Consider the following 26278-nt stretch of genomic DNA (forward strand, 5'->3'; position numbering starts at 1 on the left):
CTTGTTACCATTACTAAAATCAGTGGGCAGCTTCATATTGAATAAGCTGCATAATTAGATGTGCAATAAAAACCTGCTCCCAGCAGAGGTACCATTCCCTGCAATGTAACAGTATGCCCACAGCCCTTCCAGGGGGAGGCTCGGGAAGTCCTGCAGCACACCTTAAAGAACGGGGGAAGCGACATATGCAGGTGCATCCAGGAAGCCAGATGTGTTGGATCAAGCACTCCCAGACGGGCTGTGTGCCGCTGCTTGCCGTGCTAACCCTGCCGTGCCACATCCCCGTGACACGTCGGTGTGCACTCCTGGAAAGGACCCACACCTGCCATATGCCTCCCAGAGCAGCTTACAAGAACAACATTGCGTAACACCATGCAGGCAGCTGGACTGGTGGGGCTTCGCATTATCTTTATGCTACACAGCAGGTATGAGACCTGCACGTTGGCTACATCTATATTGTACTCTTTTGGTCATACATCATTAGCTCAAATAACTCTTGGAGTTGGCTTCTAGTGGTAAATGAACCAAAACCTTCTCTCTTATTGCTTGTTAGAGCTCTTAGCAGATGAGAACTAAGAATTTTCTTTGCTGACAAGGTCGTATATCATTTCAAGATGAAATGTAACACTGAATAACAACCATTACCATTGCCATTTTATAGGAACCTTTTTGTTTTCCTACAATCTTATTTATTGGTGTAATTTTACCATAGTGTTGAATATTCCACTTAGGTTTTCAAAGCTGTTTTTCTAGAGTGAGCATATTTTTCTTCATTCCCTATGCAAAACTATGGGGGTTTTAATACCTCTGATTAATAAAACGTTAGCACTTTTTCTGTAAAATCAAAAGCAACAATGAAGTCACCGGACTGTATGCCTTTGTGAGATGGACATGCATGTGTCCTGAATTACTCTCCTGGACACACTGGAGCATGGCTGATCCTCTAAATGAGGAAAGCAAACACATGTTGAAATAAAATTATTCAGACTTTTTTTTTTTCTTGTGGCCAGTTAAATCTTTGGCTACCGAGAGCATGTTGTTAAGTAACAAAACTGGACTGGATCAGACCGAAGTATGTTCAGTGGCATTTTTATATTTACTAATCCCTCATCAGCTTCACTTCCCCCTTCATGAGTTTTAAGAAAAGACTTGCAAAGCCTGTGTTTATGATCCTCAGCACTTCTACATTTCAAGAGTAAATGTTGTAAATGATGTGAAGTGCCAGTACATTGTCATTCAGGCATAGTCTGATGAGACAGCCTGATCAAAACATTATGAACCCACTGTTCTACATCTCAGGTACTGACTGCACTGAAAGAATGATGATACCAGTTACTGCATCTGCACTATGTAGGTACTGTGCTCGCAGCACAGTGCACAAGAGATATATATTCACGTTAACCAACTGAGAATTAAATGCATCCATTCATGGACACAGCACTTGTTTCCATAATAATCTACACTCTAAGGCAGATGGAAAAAGTAAATTTTCATAAATACTTCCGACATTTGATTTCAAATTCAAAGAGCTGTACACGAAATGCTACCTGTGAAGAGCAAGTCAGAAACATCTGTTCAGAAGCCACATACCAATTACTATCAATAAACTCAAATGTTCCAGTTGGTTTTTGCATGGCTTATACGTTGCTCAGTCTTCAGCTTGATTAAGGCCTTCAGGAAACCGTGGAAGGACACATCCTGTATCTGAGCAGAGTGATATGGACAATGACCACTTGTACCAAGATACAATTAATTAGCTACCTGACTGTACTTCAACATGCAGCCTGGCAGGCATACAGTTAATGAGCAGCTCCCTGTCAAACACAATTCTTTCCAGTTACCAGAAAATGCACTACTTTTCCAGCAAGCTGCTTGGCTACTTTGCAAGTATCTACAATCTAATAATGTCACTTTTTTCTCTCTCCAACAGAAAACGCATTTGACATGAGATTTGCATTAAAAAAAATACATATCCCAAAATAGAAACCAAGCGGAATATTCTGACTGTTCCTGCTAAAAGACACTGAAGCAAAGCTCCCCCTTGTCTCTGCAGGAGAACAGCCCTGCTGAGAGCTCCAGGAACTGTGTGCTCATCCCAAAGGTTACAAGTCACAACTCTTGGAGTTGGCTTCAGAGCCAACTCCAGAACCTTCAGAGATTGGCACTCAGCACGTTACCTTTCTGGCAGAGGCAGCTCTGGCAATCAGAGAAGCGGGACTTGAGGATTTGGGAACCATGGTGTATAATTGAAGGTAGTCCAAATCAGACAACAAGCAAGAGAGAACATATTACAGTGACTCTAATCCATGGAGCATGACATCCAGGGAACTCATCTGGGGCAAGCCTGGTGTTGGTGCCAAGGACATTTTTGCACTTAAAATGATTCTCTCCCTGGGGAAATGCCTTCACCTTCATCTCAGCTCAACTCTTAATTTTTGACTCTGATTCATGTCAATCTTATGTTACTTTCTGAACAACAATAATTTTACCTGAAATGATGGCCCAGCTGAGGGATGTTCAGAAAGCACCGGAATTCACCTGAGTCAAATCCTGACTCTCTTAACCACTCCACTATTATTCAAATGTAGCTGAGGGACAAAGTAACTTCACATCCTAGCATGTTTTAACAACATCAGCAGCCTCTTGTGGACTTCGGATAAAAAATAGCCAAACTGCCCAACTTCAATAGAGCAGTCAGGAATATGAATCCTAAATCCTGGCTGCTTTGGCCTGCTTGTTTGAGAATCCCAACAGATGTTTCCCATTTTCCATGTCACCTAAGCAGTAGTTCAGGGCAGTGGCCCTCAGCCTGGGGACAAGACGCTTGTGTCCCTCTGTGGATACTGTTTTTATTTTAGGATCTGCTGAATTTTTTTCTATTTTGCCTTCTGGTGATAATCACACCTACTTATCACTTACCCCAAAAGCAGATGGAAGTTGGTGGTCGGTCCTCCTTACACATTTTAAGAAACATTTACTTCAAATGCTGACTAGACTTAAATACCAGTTTCTAAAGAAGTTGTAGGCCTAAAATTCTGCCCAACAATCAATAAGCTCTTCTTTTAAGTCTTTTTCTTCTATTTTGAGGATGGGTAGGAAGGAAGCAAAATTACACACTACAGTGTAACTTCCTCTCAAGCACTGTTGACTTTTGGTAGGAAGCATGGAGAAGAAGAAAATAAGGAAGAAACAGTTTGATACCAAAAAAAATGGTTATGGAAAAGTTGTAAAAACAAACAAACAAAAAACCATAAACATACTAATATTGCCAAAAGAAGATTAAGACTCCTACCTTTGCCATTGATGTTCTCCCTTTCGTGCAGAACTGAACAACAGGTACAATGGTGCCTTTCATTCTCAGGCCAGCAGCTCTGCTGGTGGCAAAATGTGATTGCTTGTGAAGTGTAATTGATTTTTCTAAAGGCCTGAAGGTCTGTTGCTCCTTTAAATTATTGATGGGTGCACTTGGATTACTGTGTGCTCACCACTGTCCTTGATACAGGCTGGACTGAAAAATGTGTCTGATTATCTCTGCATCTGAATGACACTGCTTGGTTAGGTCACCAGGGTCCCTGGAGGCACCTTCCAGGAGCTCTGGGTTCTCTTCCCACTCTACTCTCCCAGCTCCCTCTCCAGTAACAATGTTCCAGCTCTGTAAATGCTTCCCCCTGGTTTCAAACAGAGAAGGTCTAACTGCAACCTGCTGCCAAGGCTGACACCAGCTGCTAAATACCTGTCATGCCTCACTCCCAGGAGCCCAAATAAAACATCCTGTGTGCCTCTAAGTGCACCTCAACTTGTTCTACCTGGAACCTGGCCAAGGTCACTCCATTTCAGAGGCTCTGAAGGGAAGCATTGCTATTTTTCCTCATGAGCGTCTTGGTATCAAACAATTTTAACCTTTTACCCATCATCCAGACAGGTCGCTAGCAAACTGAGCCCACAGGTCCCAGGAGGAACCCGGTGTCTAACTTCTTTTCAGGCATCTGGTGCCCACTGACACCAGCGGACTGTCTTGTCCCCCTGTGAAGATGTCTGCATTATGTATAAAACATGTAGTACATGCTCACAGGAGTAACCACGTAGGAGCTTAAAGAGACTGGCAGACAAGAGGAAACTTGTCAGGCAGGGCTATGAAACAAATAAATTGGAGGAAGAAAGAAAATTAAATCACCAAAGGCTTTGCCTGGGAGACACGGGAAAAGTATGCAACCTAGTATGCAACCTAGAGCTTCATTAGAGGCTTCATTAGAGTCAGCTGAGAAAATTCAAAGCAAAATCAAATTAATTAGGGGGGGAAAAATGATTTGTAATTGTTTTGTGGAACAATCCAGTCCAATCCCTCCTGACAAAGCAGAATGTTACCTTGCAAGAGAGCTGATCAATTTGAAGTCTTGGTCTAAATCTGATTCAGCTTTCAACTTCCCTTCTCCTGGGCTGGGCAGGCACTGCAATAATGCCTGGCAAAGATGACACCACCCAGAGAACGAACTGCACCTCCTTTGCCAGGGACTGCTGTGGACACCGCTATGACTAGGAGCAATTGTTCCTTCAAAAGTTATCCATTTACTTTTATATTAGACTCTGTTTTTCAGAATTACCTTCAAGCATATTAAGAACAGGATCTGTCTTCTTTTCAAGCTGGAAACATCTGCTGAGAAACCTGGGTAGCCGATCATTTCTATGCAGTACCTAACAAAGTACCTAACAGTCTTGGTCACCCAGTCCTGCTCCCTCTCACACACTCACCAGGATGGGTAGCATGGTTCTGCTGAAAGGTGAAGAATGTGGGGAGGATTCTAGGGAAACGATTTCTCCTGCTATTCATGCTATTCCCCATTTTCAGCTCTAATAAACTCAGTCTCCGTAACTGTGTGAGCCTTCCCTTCCGGAGGTGGAGGTTTGATCCTACTAATAATAAAGGCGTCCCCATTTATTCGTTTAAGTTTTGATTCTGTTCACACTCCTCTGTGCTGATGGTGACCCAGACTGCCACATCTCTGTGCTTTGCTTACAGTTCGCTAGGCACTGTGTATCAAACAGCCCTGGAATAGGGTTACAGCCAGAATGGTCAGCTTGCTACGGAAGGCTGATGGTGCATCAAGCTGACTGCAGCACTTCCACACTGGGAACTGGTGTAAAGGGTGCTACAATGTTACCTGCTATCAAGGCTTCCATTTCCGTTAATAACCATAAGATCATGCTATAATTTTCTTTCCAAGTGTTGGCATTTCAAACAAGTTGATTACAAAGGTCAGCTATGTTTGGGGAAAAAATAGTTTAATTGATTCTATTATTGCAGAAAAAAAAATAATAAAAAAATAAATAAACAAGGGCACTTTTGTTTGGCGGATAAAAAAAAATTATTGGTTGAATACAGCTGAATTAAGCACTTAAAGTTCATTCTCTACAGAATGCTGACAACGTAGGCTCAGATCAATACAGAAACAATTTACACTTTAGGAGCACTGGCTCTGGCTATTAACTTGTAATTATACCAAGTTTGCACTTAAATTGTTTTAACCGTTTCCAAGGTGCAACTGAATTATGGCAAAACTTGTTAACTTTGTCAGACTGGGAGCTCACCTCACTGTCCTGAGCATGCACCTTCTGCAGTCGCAGCTTTGACTCATCACAACTGTTCTTTCCATTTCTTCTTCTACTCTGCTGACCTACAGCTCTACCCCAAAACTTCTTTCAATTTCAGAGTCTGGCTCTTCAAAACAAGAAGAGCTATTCAGCAGAGTGAAGAAGGAAGAGGCTTTTTCTGGGGAAGATGCTGCAACGAGCACTGGTCACAGCTTAGTCCCATATTGTCCTGAAAATAGCATGGGAGGTGGTGTTGCTTTAGGGACTGGGCACTGAACTCTGGGCTTGGTCTCCAGACTGCAATCTCTGTCCTTTCCAGGAAAGAAAGCCTAGAGCTTGGATCTGGCCCATGTAGGAAAAAAAAATGTTTTCCTCTGTTAGTACATAAAGTTCCCAAAAGATAACATGAAGACACTAATATTTAGAGTTTATGTATAAGCAAATCTAAGACACCTCCACTTTGTGAGGTCCCTTTGTACCCTGTATTTCCCCTGCAACAGCTGCTAAAACTGTTGGAACTCATCCATTCTGACATGGAAGGAGCAGTTCCTTCTTCACATGACACCCATGTGGGGATGGGTACAAACATAAAAACAGTGACACAGAAGGAAAGGCAATGATAGAGCAATGTGCGAGCGAATCTGCTGTTAATTGAGTTAAGACCAGCAAGACTAGGTAGGGGATAACTAATTGCCTATCGCAGAACGTGCTGTCTGTCTCCTGTGTCTGGCTTTAACAAAAATACGTTGCCACACTAATTAGTTCTCAATATTCAGGGTACCAGCAAGTAACTGAAGAGTTTGCTTTAATAATATACAAGTCAATGTGTGCCAGAGATTCACCTGAGCATACTGTAGTGCATGGAGGAGACACTATTGTCTCCTCTAACAAATGGCTCATGCTGTGGTCTTCACCTTCCTCTTCTTTCCACGACATTTCTACCCCAAAAGTAGCCAACATTTCACGAACAGAACATATGCTTTCAAAGCAGAGAAATATCTTATTATTATACTTGCTGATTAACTGCATAGTTATATATTTGACATGATCATATTAAAAAAAAAAAAAAAGCTGATGAGAAGAAACATCCCCAGCACTTTATACATATCAGATCCTCACCCCCATTTTGCCTCATTTGACGTATTAACATTGCCCACAGCCGTGCATTGCTTTTCAACAGCTTAGTAAAACTAGTTCTAAACAGAGGCAGCATAAAACACATCGAAAAAAACATTGGCTGAAAGGGGAAAAGAGCCTTTGTCCAGGTTTGCTGCTGTACATAATCTGGACTATGGATGATGCACATAATATTGGCAGCCAAAAGATACCAAGCCAGACAGAGCTGATATATTCATTTCCTACTATAAATAAATGCTCTGGTTATTACAGCCGTATATGACCATTTCAGATTTTATTGTCTGGAAATGTTCGTTTCCCTCAAGCACTGCATACATGTCCGTGAGTCCCCGTGCTGTAATGCTGATGACTCTGCGAGCGCTCTCATTACCATGCAAATAGTGTCCGCGTGGGCTGGCAGGCATGCACACACATACAGCATAAGCATCCTTAGCTACACAGAAGGTATAATCATAGGGAAAACAACAGTCACAGAAACCCACATCTAAATCCAACCCCACAGCCCTCTACAAAGCAACTACATCCACACCTCCAGCTTTCAGTCAGGCTTGTTTATAAAGACATCGTATTTCCAAATCCTGACCTAGGTTTGAATTTGGATAGGTGGGAAGAGAAAGGAGAGAGGAAAAAGCCCAGACACAGGCTTTCAGTTACACGAGAGCAGTATTTAATTCACACCTGGGATGGTCACCACAGGCCACCCTGCTTACGCATTAACCATCTCTGCTGCAGCTGTTCCTGGCCTTTTTTTCAGAAAAAAAAAAAAAAAAAAAAAGTGCAGAAGAGTCTGACAGTCTACAGTGTCATTCCTGGGCTCGTTCCTTGGTAACACATTTTACTTTCATTTGCTGCTAGTGCTGACATTATGCTTCTCATCAGGAAACAAACCTCTGATCTGTGCCCAGCTTGCAGCAGCAATGGGCACCACACGTGGATAATGGAACTCGTGGTTTTTAAACGAGCATTCGTAGCAGGTAAGTGCGCACCCGCCCTGTCATGCCATGCAAAAGCATGCCAGAGGGCTCTAAGTGAGCAAACTCGAGCTCTGGATTACTGCACACATGATGCTGGGTTTATACAGCCTAGGACAAATTTACATATTCACACTAAAAGGCTGAATTATCCCTGGGGGAATACTGTGCCAACCTGTACTGCTCCCAGCTCCCCTTCTGCTTTGGGGATCGCTCAGAGGTTACTGCCTGACACTCCGTTTCAGCACCTGGACCAGTCTCTCAAGCTGTATTCTTAAATATCCCAACAAGCATTTTTCTTCTCAGTTTTCTCCTTTGCAGTCTATCGTCGTCTGCAAATCACTGGCACGGACATTCAGTGGCCTTTGCTACACTCCTAGGTGATGGCAGCCTCCTCCTAAAAAGAAGGCCAGGAAGGAGGACACAGGCTCTTATCAATCCCCACCGGCGTTCTTTGGTCCAAAGACACAGAACAGATTTTAAAGGCTCAATGTGATCTGACCGAAGGATGGGCAGTGAGTGCCATGCTGAGCCTAGAAGCGGTGGTGCCAGGCAGGTTTACATACTATTTTTATCTCAAAGCATCCTTAAATCTCAGGTAGGCAGCTACTCTACAGGCCACAAAGACGTACCAAAACTACCATTACCACTAAACCAAACTGACCGCAGACACTTTGCTTTAAGGTACGTGCTGTAACTCCACTGACTCCGCAGCTGTCAATGTGTGGATAACCACACAGATGAGCTCCAGCAGATGTCCATCAGCCCAAGCATGGCAGCCAGAAAAAGGCTCCTTGCTATTCCATTACAAAATGGAAGCAGAACCGAGGGCACAGATTTCATACAAGGCTTAGGCTTGTCATTTCCAGGTCTGACTGACTAGCTGTGTGCATTGGGCCAGCTTTTCTCAGGGTAACGGAAACCACTCATGCAAGCTGGAGGACAATTGCAAAGAGCACGCAATTGGGCAAAAATCAAAGGCTGTTGCTCCCCAACCCTTAAAAAAGCTGAGCGGTGAAAAAAGGAAAAAAAAAATCCTAGCAGAGCCAAAGTGTCCCAGTCAGAAGCTGGCAGGTGAAGTCGCTGTGCTGTTTTTGCACTCCGCGATGCCAGCCGTGGCTGTGCAACTCCAGCACTATGGGGCCATGCCCTAGACCATGAGCTGAGTGTGGCGGGGATATCATCAGCACCAGGAACACTGAACGTTAGCTTGAACTCTGTGTTGGGGAATGCATCATATTACCTCGATATCTGGATCTAAAGACGTTACAAACTAAATCCAATTATACATCTATTTTAACTCAAAAATATGCTTGAGGCCATCTTCTAAGAGTATACACAGGCATTTGCCCCTGAGGATCCACCCAGCAGGATGGATGAAGGACCTGCAGCACAGTCCCAGGCAGACAGCCTGATTCTCCCTCACCTAAACCAGGGCAGACTGCACTGCAGTGAAGAATTTCGCCAAAGCCAGAGAAATTCATCGAGGTGAAAATCCGTGCGAGAGAGGAATGGAGCCCGGCGATCCAGCCAGCGGGAGCGCACACCGGCATACTGATGGGGCTCCGCAGCCACATGCCGCATGTGGTAATCTCCAATGTGGCCACGGGCATTTTCCTGTGAACATATGGAGGAAGAGCATCAATCTTAATGCTGACAGACGTTTTACACTGTGCTCGGCCACAACGAGAACCCCACCGGTGCGTGCCACACCAGCTGGAAGGGGACCGGCTGCATTCCCCCACACAGGCAGCAGCAGGGTGCCCGGCTCACAGCTCCCCTGACTGATAAATGCAGGTATTAATTCACCCAAAAAGCCATGAGGACAGCAATAGATCCCAGCAATAAAATGTCACTGAGCACAGGTGGCTTCCCCCTCTGGAAGCAATTCCTATCCTTCACCCCTAACCTGTAACTGCCTCATACCTGAGATATCTGGGGGATAGAGGGACCCAACATACAAACATACAAACAGGTCTGCAGACATGAAACAACACAATTCTCCCCTCGGTGTGCTACTCACAGCAAATCTGTTCTATGAAATAAAAAAAAAAAAAAAAAAAAAGATGCAATTTTGTGTCTGCTGGGACATAACACACATTTCATTACAACATTAACACGACGTGGGTGAACGCTTAAGAGGTCAGCCCAGGTCCCAAGAGAGGTGCAGACAACAGAGCCTCTCGACATCAGATGCAGTTTTTGCCTGGGCCCCAGCTCCCCCATTTCCATTTTACCAGCACCCACTGCACGCAGCAGCTCCGGACACGCACACATCCACGCGTGGTTCCCAGCACAGCCAGGGCCCCAGCTGTCAGTGCACCTATAAGCGAGCAGCACCACCTAACATTAGCCAGTGATTGAAAATAGCAGGTACACAGACATCTCCCCGTTCGTTTTAATTATTTCCCTAGGAACATTTTGCTTTTACAGTCCATTAGCTGCTCACTGGCAGAAGCAGAGGCTTGAGCTTCTTTGGGAGTGCTCTTGGGAACAGCAGGTCCCCAGGAGAGGAGAGGAGGTGGCTCACTTGTACTAACCCAGCACACAGAATGGGCTACCCAGGTTAGCTTCACCCCTGCCTTTATGCACTGCCACGCTGCCTTTCACTGTAGGTACCAAAAGTCGCATGAAAATGGTGACATCTGGGCCATGAAGAGGTGGCTGTGGCCTTGCTCTGCTGAAGTGCTGAGCCCTCCGGGCTTGAACAAGATCGATAGATCCACCAAGGTGCTCGAGGACTTGGAAATTCAGAGAATTATTGCCCATCAAATCCTGAATCTCAAGATACAAACCTCAGGAAAAAAATACAAGTAAAAATGTGCTGGCATGTCTCAAAGGGCAACCGGCAACTCTCATTGAATCCCTTCCACTTTTGCCACTGTGTGTACCCCGATAAAGCTGCTATCTCCTGGCTTTTGTGGAACATTTTGACTGTCAATAGCAAAGGCAGAAAAATCAGAAAATTCCTCCCTTGGGGCTTTTACAGTCATTTACTCCGAGGAAAAACAGTGTTATAACCTTCTGATAATTGTAATGTACACACTTCCCAAGCAAAAATGTTTCAGGCACTCGAGAAAAAGAAAAAGCAAATACACTGTCAAAAATGTCTGTTTCTCGGGCTGATTTATTTCTTAGGAACGTGACCAGAAAGTCCAACACCTAGATTGCTAAATCGATAAGAAACCCAAATCCTATCTACTAAATACTATAAATTGGACACTTACTTGGGCTTCAAAGATAAAAATGAGGGTTTAGACAAGGCAGATTAGCTTTGCAAACTAAAATCCTTCCTTTACATAAAATAAATTATTTGATGAAAGATTAGGTTGTTTACCAAGAAATAAGCACTTGCCTTCAGCATTCTCTTGTCTGCTGAGCGTTGCTGCAGCCCTGCAGAGCCGGCTGGTGAGCGCCTGCTCCAGGACCCCATCGACATCCCCCAAGCATCCTTTCCCCGCACAGATCGGCTGCGCTGGGGCTGCCAGGTCCCTGCTCTGACCTTGTCGGGACTGGGGCTCTCCTAACACCAGTGACACGAGGATCGTGACCACTTTCTCTTTACAAAGACCTCTCTCGCTGTTCTTTGATAGTATAAGATGTGGAGGGGCACCAAAGAACACACCACAACGTTGTTTTTCAGCAACATGCCTCCCTCTACCCCTTCTCACGAGGCATTGCTCTATTGCTGTAGATTGCGTCTTCCCCTTGCTGCTTCTTTTAATCCATGCAGCACTTGAGTGCTGAAAATCAATGACCGAAAATCAATAGAATTTAATAAATATCTGCCAGGGACAAGATGTGGTGTTGCCCACTCTCATCATTTTATCTCAGTTTCCCAAAGGCTGGGCAATCTCTCCAGAGTGCCAAGCCCAGGAACCATATGATGAAGTTGCACTTTCTTAAAAACAGAAGTAAATTTCTAATTATAGAGAGACACTTGAAAACAGAGCTTAGCCTCCAACACTAACAGGAAAACAACAAGTGCTTTTAAGGATGTGCTGGGGGTGAGGAGGGATGACTTCATTCATGACCTTTCATTGTTAGGACTGGCAGCACTGAAATACCATTTTTGTGACTGTGAACCTCATTACCAAGAACAGAAAGCAGGTGCATTTTGCTGGTTTTGCTCAACACACTTCTCTTTTGGCTAGAGAAACTGTATTGCTCCAGTCTGGTGCTGTTCTCCTTCCCCATATTACGCTTTTTCCTACTCTGTCTTCATGTTTTTCCCTGTCTTACTGAAGTAGACAAAGGCAGTCCCATGTCTGCATCGAAGCCTACATAACTCTTGATATCAGGGAAAGCCATCTCTAGGCAGAGATGCTCCACAGGGGCCCAGCATGAATAAATCTCCATGCCGGGCAGATATTTTTAGGTGGTATTTAGTACCTCGCCTGCATGCTGCAGATTTACAAAATCAGCCAGGCAAGCTCAGGAGGAGGAAGATTATGCCTGAATCCCCCAGAGGGAATAAAGTTGTGGGTAAGGACCTCTTCCTCACTCCGTACCACGAACAACTTGCCAGAACTGCAAATCCCAGGGTGCTGCTGCCAAGTTGCTCTTTCTTGGGAGCAATTTTCACGGTGGCTTTAGGACGAGCAGCACTCCTTCCCTGGCACCAGCCAGCGCAGCTGCTTGGAGAGAAAGAAATGCGTAGCAGGCGTAAGCAGGGTGCCAGAGACGGCTTTTCAACTCGAGCAGATCTGTCGGGCAGACTGTCTCCCTGTGCCTCCTCCAAGGAGCGCCTGGCTCTGCACCACCCGCCTCTGCAGCGCGTGGTTCTCACCTCTCAGACCCATCAGCTGTGACCCCAGCACAGAGCCGTGCCTGCCTCCAGCACGGAGCGTGCCACGCTCTCAGCCTGCTCTAATCCGATAGGAGCCCTTCCCCGCCCGGAGCCTGACAAGGCTGGAGCAGGGGGCTTGGTGCCAGCCTGCAGCTCCTGAGCGTGTTGTGCTCCAGCTCACTAGAGCATGCGAGAGCAGCAGGCGCCAACAGCTTCTTCCTGCTCCAACAGCTCCACTTACCTGCTCCAGCTCACAGCTATTCTGTCCCAAACTGCTTTTGCTCAGCTGAGCCCCACAACAATACCAAATCCCTCGGGAACACAATGGGGACCCATCTGCACCACCACCCTGTAGGGAAGCACGACTCCAGTCACAAGGGAAGGTGAGACCCTGGCAATGCTACGAGGCTGTGGGCTTGAGCTGCCCGTGAGACCACCTCTGCCTCCTGGACAGGCACTAAGACTGAACTGAAGCACTCGGGAGACCTGCAGCAGTTAGTTTGGCTGAATTATCTTGGGGGTCTCTCACAGCTGGCATCTTATAAACCAAGTTCACAAGTGATGCTGTAGAAGAGGTGAGTGCACGAAGCCACAAGACGCGACTTTCCAGCAATACCACAGGCTACTCGGGGTTGGGGCACATCACAGCACACTCTGCGGCTGCCGAGCTGAACCCCTGGGACTTGGCACTGCATGAACATTTTCAATAAGCAACACATTTAACAATGCTGCAGCACTTCCTCACAGAGAAGAGTCTCCTGGAAAGGAGATGATTCCAACTAGGAATACATCCACCGCTCCTTCCTAACTATCTATATACTGCCTGCTGAGGACCCAAGATAAAATCTGATGCTAATGAAGCAAGTGAAGCCAGGATTTTGCTTTTAGCATATAGAACCTCTGAATCTTCTCACCATAAGAAAGAAAATGCTCACGTACCTATGTAACCTGGCTTTGTGCGTTGAATGGACTTTCACTGCAGGTTAGGGTCTGGGACCAGCACCCTCACAACAGTAAGGGCTCACAACCGACAGGTGTGGAACCCCTCCGCTGTGCATGTGCCAGCTGCCTAACAAAACAAACTGATGTGCAGACACCCAGAAATACAATCCCACCCCTGCTTCGCCATCCTCTGTCGTGAAGCACACAATATCCCACAGTTTTTATGGGCAGCACAGGATACTCAAGCAGAACTCAGCTCTTGTAGTTTGGAAGCTTTGCACTAATGGTGGCAAATGAACTGTTCCCAGACACAAAGATAACAAAGGATAATCCGGCGGCTGGGTGTTGGCGGTGCCAAAAGAGAGCAGCTTTTTAAGCCATGTTCCTGCCAGCTCATCCAGCTGGCCAGAACTCTGGTGTCACCTGCCAGCCCATTACCTTCCATGCATCTTCTCTCCAAATCAGGAGGCTGCTTGGGTACAAAAAGCCTCCAAGATCCCTTGTTACCGTGAAAAATCACCATTTGAGCAGTTGGATTTGTTGGAAATTGGCTGAGAGGAAAAAAAAGCCCATGCTGGAAACTTACCGCAGAGAATACAAAAAAGCACAATCAGAAAAATTATTAAAGGAGGGTCAGAGATAGTGCCCCAACTGTGCTGAGGTGGTCATCTACAGATAAATTAACAACATAACTTCGGAAGTCAAGTCTGTAAACACACAGCATGATGGACAGGCAAGTCAGTTCCTGCACAGAACATGTCAAAAAGCCAAAGCCGTTGCTGTTATTTAGCATAAAGAAGATTTGGCTCTCGAGGATTAGATGCAGCTCGTGATACCACAGTGGGATAAAGTCTGTGTCTAATATGCTTAGAAAACCTTCTCAGAATAAAAAAATAAAAATAAAATCCTTTGCCACACATGTATATTTCTCCGCTGCTTTTCCTATGTGTTAATGGATAGGGATTGACTTTGTGAAATTGCTGCAGCAAGCTGAGAATGATGTATGAAGTGAGAAATTCTGCCCAATGCACAGGGAATATGGATGTGCTGCGTTTCTCGCTGTGCATTACACAGATACACAAGATTCATCTCAGTCAGAGCAGCAGCTGGCAAAGCCTCTGAAGCCCAGAGACTTGCATAAACCTGCTGCAGAAGCCCAGTAAAGCTGAGGGCTAACTCCCCACGGCCTCCCTGACAGCAAGGGAAGGGGGCGGACAGAGGTATGCAAGTGGACGGGGATGAGGGAGGGCAGAAGGAGGGAATCAAAAAGCAAAAGCAGGAGTATCTCTTGCAAGAGTATCTAAGATCAAGCCTCATCATTACAGAGACAACGTGCAGGAGGGATTAGGCTCCAGCACTGCAAGGACACGGGTGTGAGCAGCAGCATTGCCAATCAGGAGGGAAGTATATGTAAGCCACACCGCCCCGAAGAGGTACGTATTAACACACTTATATACACACACGTACATATATAGTTAGGTAGGTAGCTCACTGCTACCATTACTGTCTCCAGACACCTTGGCTTCCTGGAGCAGTCCTTGCATCCCAGGTTCTCAGGGCTGGCCAGGCATTTCCCATAGAATCGATGCATTTGTTTTTGCCTGAGCAGTCAAAAATCCAGACTTTTGAAGGAAACCTGCCTGTTTCAGCGAGCAGACAAGCTTTTCCAAACAAATGAGACCATAATTTAGCAATTGTGTTTTCCACATGGTGTTGCACAGACTCCAAAAGGGGGTTGAAACAAGAGCCTGGGCCTGGCCTGGAAAGAGAGCACAGCTCTGGTATTTACCATCCCAAGTATTGCTAAGAGGTCTGTACAGCCAGGTAATGTTTCTCTCCTCTTTTTCCCCACCCACACTTCACTGCATTTCAGTCCTGGCCCAGCAAACCCCTTCTGCCTCTAACTCACGTCAGGCAGACCTGTGCCCTCCACGTGCCGCTCCCTGGTGCCATTCCACCACTTCTCCCACCTGCGCTCACCTCCACCTCAGACCTGAAAACCTCCCTGACAAGGTTTTCATTCTAAAGCCGAGCTCCAGCCAAACATTGTGACTTCTACCAACTGGCATCTTCGCACGTGAGCATAAAGCCCTCTGCTCTTGAATGATTTCTAGCCAGCTGGCCTTACGTAGGAGCACATGGCAGATGCCCACTTCTATAGGCAGCTAACAAGCAGTAGTAGCAGGGCTCCTTCCAGTAGCTGTCAGGAGACAGCAGCACCACCCACAGCTACTCAAAAACACAACCTGTAGCAACAACAGAGGTACCGTACAGGGAACCACCTCACAGCCAGCTCAGAGCTACCCTTGCTGAGGCTTTTAGTCTCCAAGGAGAAGACTCCAAACAGTCTCCAAGAGAAAAGATTTTGCATCAGGAATATGTTCTGTGAATGCATGCAACTACTGCACGTGAAAGCAGCTGGAAACGAGAACAGAGATGTGGAAGAATAGTGCAGGGTGACAAAACCTAGAACAAAGTCCATGCAGACCTACAGCTGACCTTCCTGCCTCACTCACAGAAGTCCCTTTGCAAAAACCACTTGAAAGGGAGCCACAAAGGGAAATCAATGCTTAAATACATTCTTTTTCGGGATCCAAAGAAAGTATCAAAACATTTAAAAAGCAAAACCAGATCCTTCATTTTTTATTCCTGCATATGGAGAACATACCCCTTGTGTCTTTGTTCAGCCTTCTCCAAAACCATTTGTGAGTATGTGTAAATTATCTTCATGTTCCCCTGGGAACACGCTGACCACATCAGTGGTTCTGTGCTTGGTGCCACAGGCTCCCTGCCCTGCATTTCAGGAAAAAAAATATTAATTCCAGACACTCAGGTCATTAAATAGCACTGCACTAGTAGCGATCTGTGAGCAGTTCAGCTCCTAGGACAGAGACAAGTCAGTGATACGCTGCTTGCTGGTGATGCTGAGATTCTTATGGAAAACTAAACCAACAAGAGGCCTTCAGCAGAAAAAGAACAAGAAAAATAAACAACTTGAAGAAAATTCTGTGTCTCTGCTCTAAACACTGCTAAAAGGCAGGAGATGAAAGAAAGGCAATTTTACACCAAGTTGCACTTTGAACCATCCCTTCCCCAAGCAGTGTATATCACCCTCCAGCTCCCTGTAAGGACTACCGGTCCTCCAGCATTCCTCAAATATCTGACAAGACCTTTATTGAAGTACTAATGCACAACATAGCCCGTTTGGGTACCTCCTCCCTCCCTCTCCATCCGTGCTAGCTGGGGTCTCACAATGGCATCGTGCCTGCTCAAGGAATCTGCTCCAAACCCTTGGCACTTCTGAGCACCTTCACACAGCACGGAAACCCTCCGGCTCCTGCCTAACCTCTCCCCAGGGGCTTTAGGAGATGGCCCGACTGCTAAACACTTCTCAGAAATACTCCAGCTGCCAGCACAAACTTTATCCAAATGCTCCTCTGCTACCTTTGCGGTCAGGACGCTGAGGACACAGACAGGCACTTAAAATGATTTCCACATACTCTGCCTCTGCTAAGCTTTTTCATTTAAAAAGTTCACCTGTGCAAACATTCCCTCATGGATGCGATGACTTGAAAGCAGGATGACAGACATTTACTGTCAGCTCACAAAAACATATGCTAAAGAAGTCAGCTCGTACAGATGACCTCCATGCACATGCAGCACAGAGCTCTGGAACAGCCGTGTCCTTGGGGGGGACAGGTGTGTTAACATCCCCGAGCTGAGCAGGGAGGAACTCAATATGTTCCTGTTCTTCAGCTTCTTAAAAGCAATTTACAAGTGACAAGCATGTTTCATTGTAGACTTCTGAGCCAAAGCAGTTGCACTTGGAAGCAGAAAAGCATATGCTTTAAATACTTCGTCAAGCAGGGATAGAATGTAGGGATAAATTTAATAACTTACTAAATTAGACTTCCATCATTGTTAGCGAAAGACAACAAGAGACTTTAACAACCCAAAAGAAGGGAAATAAACATGAGAGATTGGGAAAAGAAGGAGAAACAAGGAGAAAGGGGCATCATCTGCTCCTCCCGACACCTGCTCAGGGCGATACTCAGTGCAGAAGGTGCGCTGTCCTACCTGTATCCTTTTTATTCTCTACTGAGATTAGCAAACGGCCCGCATTCTGTCATTGCTTTATTTCTGAATCCTTATTTGTTCATGCCTTAAAGAGCAGTCTGCAGGGACAGTTTGCATCTTCACTGTTCCTCTGGGAACAGGCAATTAACAGTGGTGGCAGGGAATTACAGCCCTACTGCTTGAAAAGAGGTTATCAAAGCACCGAGCATCTCTAGCTCAGAGCTAAATCTCTCCAGGGATGGAAGACACCGACTGGGACAAGTTTCTCTAAGGCAGCAGAGGGAACACTTCAGTGCTGAGGCCCTCTGAAACCAACAGCGTTAAGTGGTCAGTGCAGAACAGAGAGCCCTTCAGAGACGTGGGCTAAAGGAGGGGGGAAATTGCACATCAGGCAGGTTTGCTTCAAAACCCCTGCTTTATTCCACCTGCCAAACCATTTGAATATATTTATCCGTATTCTTAAAGGAAGAAACACATTCAAAGTTCTCTGCGCACTGCCTCTCTCCCCTGCAGTCCCATCAGGGGCAAGCACAATACAGATTCTGAAAACTAATCCCACATTAGGCTTTCAGGGAAGAAATCATTCTGACTGTTTTTTTAATAGCTTAAGGTACTGTGTAAAGGAATGCTTTAACACCTCCAGGAGGAAAGGGACACAAGCTAAAAGCCTTTATTTTTTCCTCCCCATTTCTGTGCCAGGCCCCCCTTTCCTGGGTGTGCACAACTTGTACCCAGCAGCTGGCACGGGCATCGCCAGGGGAAGAACACAGCTCCGTGATCTCCTTGGCTGAGGACGCAGCATTTGTTTTGTGGCTGCATTCATTCTAAGATTTGCACACACTTAAAAATCTCTGCTCTCTAGAAGCAAAACTGAAGCTGGGGTGGGAGGGTTGAAATAGGAGCCTTGGTATTAGGCAATAGCTATTACTTCAATTTTCAAAACATTGCATAAATTGTAAATAGCCCCATACTGAGGAGATAATTTCGTCATATATGATTAACTGTTGTCCAAAGGGAATAGCAGAGCTGAAGACAGAACGACAGAATTCTATTTTCCCTCTCTTAAAATCTCATACCAGTGCATTCATCTCATCCTCGTGCCCCCTAATTACTGCGCGGAGACAGCGTGCATCTGGAAGTAGTGCCACAGAAACAGCACGTGCCTTTCCACTGCGAGTGATGCAATCCTCTGACATCAAACTGCAAAGCATTTGTGGGTCAATAAAGGATAGACAGATACCCACTGAAATAGATAGCAGCAGCTTTGATGTTGACAGAGCCTGAAATTAAAACCCCAGACTAAGTGCACAGCAGCTATACGGAGCTGAACAGCTGAAGCTGACATAGTCGTCTTGTGTTTTGTTTTTTTCTAAATTGTCACTGTAGGCTGCTATCCGCTCACTATCACCAGTGATAGCCACAGATTTTTAAACAAAAGTTACTCATTCTGGATTCCTCTCATTCATCTTACAGGGCTCAGAGGAAGGAGTTACAGGTTACAGCAAACTGGTGACATTTGGAATGGAAGCCGTGCCCACCTGTTTAATTAACAACACATATTACTGCCCTTGCTTACCTAATCTCCCACAGCCTGCTACTGGCTTTGACAGGTTTTCATAACAATAAAACACAATAAGTGAATTAAAGTCCCGAAGGACTCTAAGCTGCAATGTAGGAAAGCCATAAAAGATCAATGATGTCTTAACTAATTTTATGATTTATTATTCCCCCAACTTTGCTCATCTTGTGATGCAAGAGGACTCATTTTTCTATGTGGTGGAAAGCTATGTCAACCCCGTTAATAGGCACTATTAGCGTCACATAAACATGTTTGTGAAAATAAGTGTGGTTTCACTCCGAAGCTGACCTCAGCACTTCAATTTTATTACACGCACAAGGCCTGTCAGTAACAAAAATGGATGCACTTATACAGGGATTTGGCTTGTCTGCCACTAGCATTTTATTCATTTTTCTCCCCCAAAAAGTTCATCTTTAAGCAAGCGCAGATTCATGGCTTAAATTACTGTTTTGACACCTCATCTGTTGTTCTGTGAATTCTTACAAAAAAACATAATTTCCAGTCCTTTAGGAGATAAAGGATCAACGTTAACCATCACTGGGGCCACTGCATTCAGCTGAATTTAACACGGACTATGTACACCTAAACTGACTTAAAACTTGCTGCTTGGAAGATTTCCTCAGCAAATGTTCAGGCTAAGAACGATGTTAACCAAGTAACTGAATTTATGACTAACAAGATGCTTTCAGCTGGGAGGACTCGTCAGGTGAATTTTAGGGTGAGACTTTCCAAATCTCAACCATTTTAACTAAAATTGAGGACTTGCAGTATTTGGTGGACCAGGTTTATGCCAGAGGTCAGCAATGCTGAAGTTCTGCCTGCTCTGCCTACATCGGTTTCAGGAAAAGTACAGTATAAAGCACAATTCAGCACTGCCTGCTTTTAAACCTTCATATTCTAGCACTAGTCACCCAGGGAAGGGATGTGCTTACAGGGATGTGCTTACATACCTTAGTGCCAACCCCTGCAGAGCTTAAAGCAGCCTTAGGACTGTCTCAACCTCAATGAGTAAGTACTGATGTCCAAAGGGCACCTCAACAGACAAGGGTAAGGAGAGTGCAATGCAGGTGGTCCAGATTTCTTTCCTGCCCTCACACTCAACAGTGGATACACATGCCTTCAAAACCTGCTGTCAGGTGTCCCAATAACGTGATGCTTCCTCATCTGGCTCTATCTGAATAAATGATAATCAGAGGAGTGTGGGCAGATCTTTAGGTAACAAGAAAAAACTGATTGCTTTCCAGACTTGCAGCGCAAGTGCAGCAATAAATTGATTCTGAAATGCTCTGACACTCAGAGTGTTGACATTTAATTGTATTATTTCCGAACATGATTCTCATTCCAGATGCCTTTGATTTGATTTAATGTTCCTAATACGTTTATATACACCTTCAAGATTTTTATCCATTCTTCCTATCTGTCAACATGGCTGGCTTCTCACATCCCAAAGTACTCAGTTAGTTGTGAGCAGTCTTGCTGATCATCCCTTCGGGCCAGGATATTTGCTTCTTGGATAAGTCTGTGCAGCTGAAGTCTGGCCAACCCTTCTGACCGAGTCCTGTAGCCATCTCGATTTGGTGACCAACTAGTCCCTCCAGATCCAACATTCCTGGCAAAACCCCAGAGCTTCCTCTAGGCAAGAAATAGCTAAATAGCAAGCAAAATCCCCTTGGAGGTGCCAGCCATTCTACCTCAATCCGATCACCCCAGGGCACCACATTTGTCAACTTCATTATTTTTTTTTTTTTTGGGGGGGGGGGGGGGGGGGGGGGGAATAAGAAATAAAAGTTGTAGTAAATCAGGTCAGTTATTTTCTCTGGAGGCAACCCTTGTTATAGTCAGTCGGTTTTATTACTTAGAGGCATCTTTTCCAGATACATGCATATAACCAAAACAGCAAACAATAGCAAGCTGTTTAAGCAAAACAAGGTATTTTACAAGCTGCACTTCATCTGGACTGTATTTTCAAGACATAGCTATGTTAACAACTACTTTGCTTTTTAAACCAGTTTTGAAACCTTTCTCATCTTCCAGTTTGCTTGGAAGGTGGCGTGAGCTGCCTGCTAACACAGGAGAGACACCGAGAGACTGAAGAATGAAAAAGGCCAGGAGAAAGCCCCCTTATCAATGTCATCCCTTTAGGACTTTCTCTAAAATAAAGGAAACAGCTGACCATTGAAAACCCTGACTACTTCTTTCATAAATGTCTATTAAATTTACCCTGTGCACATGCAAGCCAGAGCAGCAAGTGGGCGGTTAACTGCTTTATGCTGCTTTCAGAAGGTCACACGAAGAACTGTGCCTTCCCGGTTGCTTTGCAATCCATCCCGTTTTACCCTGTCATAAACACCTGCTGTTCTGACAACTGCATTTAAGATGGACTAAAACATCACGCCATCGGTCTTAAACTGGATCCTGAGTTGGCCCTGGGGAAAATAACCTCACCAGACTGCGTCAGCTATGGGAATTAGACAGGGGGAGGGACAATGGGAGACGAGGACAGGAGTTAGCACTGTCTGACCTTGGGCTTGTTGGTTAGATGTGTAGGCTGGGAGGAACATAGCCCAGTGGTCTGGAGAGAGATGGGACAGGGGAAATCGCACACGCAACGTGCTCCCAAACTGCCCCCCGGGGAAGCCACTCTGCAGTGCAGGGAACTTCCCTCCGGAGATGGAGCTCCCACCTGACACACCAAAGCACTGCCTGGAGCTACACGCTTACACGTGGCTGCATTTACAAAGGCACCTAAAGGAAAACCAGTTGTTCAATGAGGGTGAAAAGCACAACTTATCTGCATGGCAATGAATTGCAGAAGCCCTGCTAGCCTCCGGGACTCCAGGTCTGTGGAGGCAATGGGCAGGTTAGCTCTGGTTAGGCAGGGACTGAGCCCTCTGACAAGCCCTCACAAGGATTGGGGTGGGCAGCCGAAGCCAAGCACCCAACATAACAACTCCTCCTTGGAAGGGAAAGATGTCCTCCCACCTGCTGGGCTCCCGAGGGCTGGTGGTGACAGGTTTGCTGACTCCATTTCCTGCACCACCATCTAGCTGGGACTGAGCAGCACATCTGTTCTGTTTAATGGCCGTTCTGCTGCTGTAAAAGATCTTTTGTAGTTTTGCGCAGCAGAAATCGAGTTAAGCCTAGACTGACTTTTATGGCAACAGCACCTTGCTGGATAAAAAGCCTTCTCTTATCATGTATCATAGTAAAAAATAAGTATTAACATCCACTGCAGAAACGCGAGGCTGGTTGACACCTCCTATGTGAACTTGATTCATGTTTGTGCTAAACCTGGGTACAGTCCAGCTGACACAGTCAGCTAAATGATTGCACTGCCAGTTTAATATTTTGCCATCTGCTAACTGAAAGCTCTGCTGCCTGCTGGGTCCCATAAAGACTTTTATTTATTATATTACACATGGCAACATCTGCCACAGGATTCAGCTCAGCTCAGCTCCCTAATTAAACAAACAAACACTACATCTCCAGTACACGATTGGGTCTAACTATTATTTAGAAAATCTGATAGGTATTTAAAAGATATACATTGTCTGTTCTGGGTGATCAAAAACCCATCCCGCAGCCGGGGGGCGCAGGGGGTTGTTAGGACAAGCTTGAGCTTCTCAACTGCTCCATTTTGCCATCGCAACGCAAATAGAAACCACTACATGTTTTAAGTGTTTGCTCTTATTTTATTTTTTAGACTGCTCAATTTATACTAATGAGAAATATGAGGTTATGTCGGACCCCTATTAGTTCTCCCCAAGTACTGTGTGTCTGTGCAAGCTGGGGAGAGCATTTTCCTCTGGCACTAGAAGACACCTGATGAAAAGAGGCACCCGAACTGGACAATACTGCACTGATCAGCCCTCACAACAGACACCACGAATGCACTGCCCAAGGCCTTTTCTAACTTCATCTTAATGGAAAGAAATCACTGCAGAACTATCACTGGCTATGTACCATATCAAAGCTCTCCCATCTGTGCTAGTCACCTGCAGTTAAGTCAGACTGGGAGAAAAGCTGGATGGCATCCAGGCCTAATGAATTCGGTGGCAATGCCACCAAGGTCTTCATGATTTTTAAAATCAGTCCTAAATACAAAAGAAAAAAAAATTGTATTTAAACTTTAAGCCTTCTTAGACCACACAGTTTTCTTTTAACACACCTCTCATTTTAAGCATTAAAGGAAAGATGGCTTCAAAGGAAAGATGACTTCAACCATATTCCCCCCCCCCTCCAAAAAATCATTTCCAAAATCTAACTTTCCAAAATCAAAGGGACAAAATAGCAAAACTAGAATTAAGTTTTCCACTTTGCCACTCTTGCATCTGTTTCTCATTTATTGCACTTAATTATTCAGTTACAAAAAAAAAGACAAAAAGAGAAGTAAAACCAAACAGCTGTGTGGGGGAAAATACCAAAACTCCTCGGTGAATCCAGTTCTGTAAAAAAAAAAATAAAATGCCTAAAATAGGTATCTTGGTCCTGTTTTAAACCAACTTTATTTTTAATTGCTCCTAGTGCCTGTGCCACATCAAGACAACCTTTCTATTCTTGTCAAAAATTGGCCTCCTTCCTCCTTTAATCACCCATCAGTAATCCTTTAATTCACACCAGTGACAGGTGTGTGCTGGCTGCCATCCTCTGTCCCCTTGGGGTAGGAAGTCAACCCTGTCAAGAGGAAAAAATGTTGCATTTATGAAAATAGCATTGATTTTCAGCTAAAATCATTGTTTTTAAAATGTTTTTTTACACCACTGATGCCCTGGAGATTTCTCAGCCCACCTGCTGCTCTCCTGCCAGGCTACGGGCTGGGAACCTACAGGCTTTGCCCCACGGCCTGGCTCCCTGCTCAAGACAGCAGCTTCACTCCAACATGCCAAAACATGCACCTCTGCAACCGTGCTACTGCCAGAGAAATTAATCAATATAATACAACACAGGCTGCCAGATCACCCACCACTAAAAAGCCCCAGACGCTGAGTTATTTGTGAATGACTTGACAGACTCCCTGCTTACCTGGCTCTGTCGGTGATAGAAAATCTCCCTCCCCATACAAGTATACCGAGCTGTGTGCTACAATTCCTTCGTCACCACACAAATAAGACAAGGCAAGGCCATATTAAACCATTTATCTCCTCCACGATCCGCAGCACCTATATACATGACATTTATAAAAATTCCTTTATTCCTAAGGTGAACCAAGGCTGGAACCGCTAACAGCTCTACATGTCCTGATTAAGCAAGATGTGCTACAGCATATGCTTGATATAAATTGCTTCTAATTAATTTTGGAGTGTAACATTTGGATATTTACGGGCTCAAAGAAGTTATGAATCTTCTTCCATTTCACTGATGCCTGCCCTATGAATTATTTATGACTGAATCATCACACACAGACAAACCCCAGCCATACGTGATCTCTGCCAGTTTACTTCTCCAGCTCAAACACAAAGTCTGCCATCACTTTCCTGAAGACCCCTGAGCTTCACATAAAAGGAGGACAAAGAGGCAGAAACCTAATTATTTGCACATAAATGATGAACATGGCTGCCAGGTGCTGTCAGCACCAACAAAAAGCAGGTTCAATTGGCAGAAAGTTTCTCCATAAAGCTGCAGTTCCCTTGAGCCCCAAGCTTAAGAGCTCACTGGATACCTTCCAAGGTAGCCTTTAATTAGCGACACTTTCCTACCTGCCCTGTCTGGCCCTGTCTTGTTCCAGCCTTGGCCCCTGCTTTAAGGGAATTTCATCACACCATCTGGGTACTTGCTTTCAGCAAGAGCCCCTCAGGCCCTGCTCCCAGGCGCGGAGCAGCGTGTCCTTCAGGCACAGCCAGGAGCCAGCCCTGCGCCACAGCGCTTGTGGCACAGCCCACGACCTGCACTGGTCATTTCCCTGACAAGTGTGGGATTCTCAGGGCCGAGGAGATGACAGGCTGGATCCCCAGCAAGCCCATTCTCCCTCTCCCAGGCACCTCTATCAGTCTGTGTCTGGAGGCTCGGAGCACTGAGCCAGGCATGTCGATGCTGGAGGAATTTGGGGCAGGAAGTGAATGCCAGTCAGTTTGCTCCGTTAAAACATCTCATTGTGCATGGAGGCAGAGCCTCTCCTTCCAGCACAGTATGAACACAGCTTAGTCTCTAGAGGCAGTTCACCCTTTGTTCATCCACCTGTTAAAGCGGTGCTCTTTACCTTCCACAGCTTCAGGACACAAACTGCCTGCACTTCAGCCTCAGACATACCCTTCATTTTTCATGTCTACACATAACAAGCACGGACTGCCTCTCTGATACTTATACACTTACAAATAAGCAGGTTGGCAGTCCTGTCCTGTTCACATACATGTTTCTCTCCCCAGTGACAAGTTATCTCAAAAACAGCTGGCAGATACCTTACAGCGTGGCATATCTCCCCGTCAAACATCACTGTGCTCTTCAGTGTCCCACTCTAGGTATTGCCAATGCCATACATTACTTCCTCTTGATACAACGCTCTGTGCATCACGTCCTAAAAGTTAGGTCCCATAGCATTAGTGTTTCTCAACACCTGCTCACATATTGTAGAGGAGCAGGAAATTTCAAATACTTAAGGAGATGTGAATGGAATTTGACAATGTGCATCAAGCAAGAATGTGTCCAGCCCTCAGAAGAAGAGTCCCAGGAAGAGGTTGTGACAGCTCATACCGCTGCTCGCAGAGAGAGCCTCAACCAGGAGAGAAAATTATCTCGAGGCCTTGCCAATCAGCCATGCACCTCACCGCAGGGAATTACTGATTCCGGGCGACATGAGCTGTACTGCAGTATTTGTCAAACTGACAGCTTTCCACTTGTGCGTAGTTGCTTTTTCCGTGCACGTTCCAGCTGTGGCTCCTGCAGCCGTTCGGTTTAGCTGAACTGAATCCTGGCCTTCGTGTAAGAATCAGAGGATTTCACCACTGACAGAGCAAATCCTTCTCTATGCCACATAATTCGTGGGCTCCTGGGTCACTTCCCAACTTGATCAGGAGCATGTCCCAGATGTTTTCCAACACTGTTAAAGGCAACAGTTGGTTTCTGTTCAGGATCGTTGCAAGGAAATGTCCTGTGTACAAGATTTATCTTCTACTCACAGAAAAAACATTCCAGTAAGGACAAGCATAACTGACCCTAATTGTCTCCCACACAAAGCATGAGAGCTCAGGAGCTGGCCTA

General features: G+C 45.4%; 1 protein-coding gene across 4 annotated transcripts in view; it reads right to left on the reverse strand.

The window, feature by feature from the left end:
* Nucleotides 1–26278, reverse strand: part of LOC118174102 — a 272434-nt gene that overhangs the window by 158553 nt on the left and 87603 nt on the right. The window contains exon 5 of one of the 4 annotated variants that reach the window (XR_004754535.1): nucleotides 25130–26117. The exons of the other annotated variants lie outside the window; for them this stretch is intronic. The gene's annotated coding sequence lies outside the window, so the exon portion shown is untranslated. Of the gene's footprint in view, nucleotides 1–25129; nucleotides 26118–26278 lie in introns of those variants that run through there. 4 annotated transcript variants of the gene reach the window in all.

Source organism: Oxyura jamaicensis, chromosome 14 (genome assembly GCF_011077185.1).
Source record: "Oxyura jamaicensis isolate SHBP4307 breed ruddy duck chromosome 14, BPBGC_Ojam_1.0, whole genome shotgun sequence".
NCBI classification, from domain to species: Eukaryota; Metazoa; Chordata; class Aves; order Anseriformes; family Anatidae; genus Oxyura; species Oxyura jamaicensis.